This window comes from Pelophylax lessonae, assembly GCF_965119305.1.
Source record: "Pelophylax lessonae genome assembly, chromosome: 1".
Classification (NCBI taxonomy): Eukaryota; Metazoa; Chordata; class Amphibia; order Anura; family Ranidae; genus Pelophylax; species Pelophylax lessonae.
Genome location: NC_138768.1, coordinates 377222296 through 377227499, shown reverse-complemented (window position 1 = coordinate 377227499; position 5204 = coordinate 377222296).

The window sequence follows — 5204 nt, the reverse complement described above, 5'->3', positions numbered from 1 at the left end:
TAGATCTGTTGGCGTTCATGGCATTCAGGTGGTTGTCTCGGAGCATTGTGGAGACCGTTGTGGACGGGGGTGGTTAGGTGGATGCTAATTAGAGTCAGCATCTAGGAAGCCCTTGAAAATGATGTTGCCCAGCTCTCTGATTTTTCTTAGGAGCTGAGGAGTAATAATCTTAAATGTGGGATCCAGGGCCTTGTGTAACATGCTTGGAATGTGTTGTCTAGGTGTAAATGTGCATACACCTCAATCATTGTATTAGTATTTACATATACACATCTAGATCTGAGAGATCTTACACAAAAGAGGTAGTTCCATCCACAATAAACATTTATAGATAGGGTTACATAATATATACAAAATTCACACTAAACAGTATTTACAACACATTAACAGTATAATTCCCTAGGCTTATATGATATTTACAAATTACCCACAACAACCATATTTACAATACAATGTACAAGTATGGAGTTGGTTTACCTTTCCACTTCAGGTTGGGGCATGGTTACTGCCGTGTGTTCCCACACAAAAAAAAGGAACATAGCTTGGTGAAAAAGCATTATATTCCCTCTCCTTTCTATACTGTGGCTAATATAACTCTCCCTAATTCGTCACTGTACCTAGCAAATGTATATTGGGCACAGCCTTATTGGATGAGTCAAAGAAGGCTGCTTTTTACTACCCATGTAGTGATCAGGGTAAACAAAAGGCCAACCTTTGAAGTGGAACTAATTACAGTAACACCAACACAACACTCAATACTTTTAATTTGTTTCCTTCTAACTGAAATACATTTCTAATTATAATATTATTTATAGCTGTTAATGGAAGTTTCACATAAACCTATTTTGTACCAGTTGGCCCCTTGTGGCCAGTGAAAACTAAGGCCACACATAAAATAATGGTTTATGTGTAATCTCCTTTAATATTTGGAGCTTTTGTCATTGCTTTCTGAAATAAAAAAAATAGTTGAAAAGACTCTGTAAACTCTCCATCTCTACAGTCCACATTCCTGGATCTCTGTATCTGTAGTTAATCACTTGTTTGGGATGTAATAAATCAATAATAATAATAATGGACCAAAAAAAAAAAAACAGTCCAAAAATTATAGTACGAAAGTCCATAATGCAATTCTGGTCATGTTGCCCTTGCTTCTGGGACAGCCTTCCATGGTGCTTCCAACTGGATACAGCCTATTCAGAAACGGCCTTTGGACCAGCTTTCCTGGCTTTCTGAAATTATACTTTATTAATGTAGACACAGGTATCCTGAAGAGTATTTCTACGACAGATTAATTTAAATGAATGCTTATCTTGTACTTCTGAGTAGTAAGGACCTTTGTTTATAATTGCTATAGATTTACTGTGACATAATAATGAGACCCTTTCCCATTGACACGTTTAACAATTTGAATGGTTACCCCTCTCAGTCAGGTGCTCTCGGATTTTCATCACCCCTCCTTATTCATCCATGTCATATTCCTGCAGATAACTCTGCCATGCCTTCTGGTGGTTACCACTGCGTCTGTGTGACCCTTCAAGTCTCCAGGGGGGATCTTTTTGTCATCGCAACTCACCACTAACTCCTTTTACTGAAACTGTGTTCAGTTATCCAAACCCTGATGGGCTAAAACCTTGGCTGGTGCCACACATTTGTGCACATAGCTCCATCCTTGGCTACTGTGAGTAGCTACTGTATGAGTCATGCCTTTAGCAGGCTGAGGAAGAGGCCATGCCTTTAGCAGGCTGAGGAAGAGGTAGGCAGTGTCAACCAAGCAGACAAATTAACTTCATTAATTTCAGAATGCAGATAAGTGTGATGTCCGCAGTTATTTTTGGCTTCAGAAATAATCAAACTAAATGACTCTTAAGTACAATTGTACTATACCATATCTGCTATTTGCCAATCACTATGAGTATCACACATCCCAATATATCTATATGATATTTAAGCAATGCTCTTTAAACTTAATTATGGCACAAAAAAAATTGACCAATGACCACATATGATGACTGCCACATATTAGGACTGTAGAGAGGACCGTGTGTAACATGTAGAAAGAAAATTGTCAAATTACTGTTGCTAAAACCTGGTGTTACTGTTGTCAAAGTTGGTAATAGCTACATGACATTAGGGAGCTTCAATATATTTATATAAAACAATTATCCAATGTTGAAAAGGTAAAAATAACTGTTGGAAATTGGCCCAAACACAAAATGTTATGTGGAAGCTTTATAATTCTATATCAACATTTTTTTATGTTTTAAATGTTCTCCATATAATGTTCCCCATACTCCCCTCTTTTTTTTTTTTTATTTCACCATAGCTAAACCAAACTTAAGAATCACCAAAAAAATAAGAGCCCATTCACACTAGCACGACTTGTGAGGCAACTTGTGTTGCCCCAGGTCGCCCCAGGTAGCTTGACGTAACAAAAGCAATGTTAATCAATCAGTGCCGTCTTAATTGGCACTACTGAAGTCGCTCCGACTTCAGAAAAGGGTCCTGTACTACTTTGAGGCGACCTGTGATCCGACTTGTCCCATATACTTCAATGGGAGTCGCCTCCTTTTCTTAATTGAAGCGACTTGTTATCAGACTTTCCAGGAAGAAGAAAGAGATTAGCCAGGCATTCCCCACATTGCAGCCATGCCTATATGGTGTATATATATATATATATATATATATATATATATATATATATATATATATATTATATATATATATATATATATAATGGTATATATATTCCATTATCTCTGCTTGGTCTGTGTGAGTGGCACTGGTGGACACAGATAAGTGGCACTGGTGACACTGATTCATGGCACTGATTTGTGGCACTGGTGGACACTGATTTGTGGCACTGGTGGACACTGATTCATGGCACTGATACGTGGCACTGGTGGACACTGATTCGTGGCACTGATACGTGGCACTGGTGGACACTGATTCGTGGCACTGATATGTGGCACTGGTGGACACTGATTCGTGGCACTGATTCGTGGCACTGATACGGGGCACTGATACGTGGCACTGGTGGACACTGATATGTGGCACTGATACGTGGCACTGGTGGACACTGATACGTGGCACTGATACGTGGCAATGGTGGACACTGATTCGTGGCACTGATATGTGGCACTGGTGGACACCGATTCGTGGCACTGATACATGGCACTGGTGGACACTGATTCGTGGCACTGATATGTGGCACTGGTGGACACTGATACATGGCACTGGTGGATACTGATTTGTGGCACTGATGCGTGGCACTGGTGGACACTGATTTGTGGCACTGATATGTGGCACTGGTGGACACTGATTCGTGGCACTGGTGGACACTGATACGTGGCACTGATATGTGGCACTGGTGGACACTGATTCGTAGCACTGGTGGGCAGTGGCACTGGTGGACACTGATACGTGGCACTGGTGGGCAATGAGGAAATGAGTAAAAAAAAACAGAAAAGGGGAATTAGGTCACAACACATCATATTCTGATTGGCCAAACAAGTCGCGCAAAATAATTGACAAGTCGCGCTGAAGTCGCAGTAAAATCGCGGTAAAGTCGCTGTAAAATCGCGGTAAAAAGACGCTCCGACATGGGGCGACTTATGGTCACGGCAGTGTGAACCGGCTCTAAAGGTGATAAAGGAAAGAAAGAGAAATAGTTAAAAATAAACAAAATGAAAAAAAAAACAATAAATAAAAAAAAGTATAGATTTATTTCTGCCTCAACATAACATTTGCCCTACACCTTTCTCTTTAAATTGTTAAAGAGCATTGAATCTGTATTTAGTTTAAAAAAACACAATTGAAACGGCTTCCAAACATTGCAGCTATACAAAAGGCATTTCCTCTCTGGTAGTGATTAATATATTAATTGATCCTTTTTTAAAACAAATGTGTAAGTCAGGGAGGCAACAAAAAAAAAAAATAAATAAAAATAGCGTACAGAGAGAGAGAAATATAAACTTTGATTACCAACTTCCGGACTGCCCGCCGTAGTTTTACATCGCTACTTTGAGGTTAAATACCGGGGTTATGGCAGCAGATAGCTACCATAACCCTGTTTTTTTTTTTTTTTACAGGGCGGGCGTTCCTCTTTCACATATAAGTGGTCCTAGCACCGGAGCCGTCAGTAGCGGGAAAAATTATCCGGTCCTTTCCCCTCCTAGGCAGTTGAGTAAAGGCAAGATGGCCCCCACTCAGCTGTATGGCCTTGGAGGACCAGAGCGAAGTCATAAGTTGCTTCCTCCCAACGGCCTTACAGGGCCCATTTTTTTTCATGATGAAAAAAAATGACTTTTTTTTTTTTTGCCTTTTAGTGTCTTTTTGAACCCAGATCCCACATTAAAGCAGATCTGTTCTGTATTGTTTACATTCCTTGTAATAAGAATAAAAGTGATCAAATTTTTTTTTTAGGGACAGTGTGAAAATAAAAAATAAAAGGTAAAATAAATAAGAAAAAAAAATAAAAATTAAAAGCGCCCCGTCCGTCCAAGGTCGCGCACAGAAGCGAACGCAAACGCAAGTCGCACCCACATATGTAAACGGTGTTCAAACCACACATGTGAGGTATCACCGCGATCCTTAGAGCCAGAGCAATAATTATAGCTCTAGACCTCCTCTGCAACTCTAAACAGGTTACCTGTTGAATTTTTTTAAAGCGTCGCCTATGGAGATTTTTAATTACCAATGTTTGTCGCCATTCCACGAGCGTGCACAATTTTGAAGCATGACATATTGGGTATCTATTTACATAGCATAACATTATCTTTCACATTATTTTAAAAAATTGGGCTAACTTTACTGTTTTCTTATTTTTTAATTTTAAAAAGTGTACTTTTTCCCAAATAATTGTGTTTGTAGGACGGCTGTGCAAATACAGTGTGACATAAAGTATTGCAACAATCTCCATTTTATTCTGTAAGGTCTCTGCTAAAAAAATATATATATATATTGTGACAGGAAGTCAGGTAAATCTGGGAATGTAGTCACAGGAAGGAGATACATTTCCACCTGATTTAGAAAGTTCACTGATACTATAGGGTGTTGGCTACAGAGCTAGCCAGCAGGAAGTTGAAAGGCCTTCACCTGTTCAGAATGAGGGAGTTAAGGCTCTATAATTTGTTCAGAGAAAGTCCTATTGATTGCTGCCTCCTGTCGCCGTGTGGGCTGGGAGAGGAAGGCAGACATACGTGTAC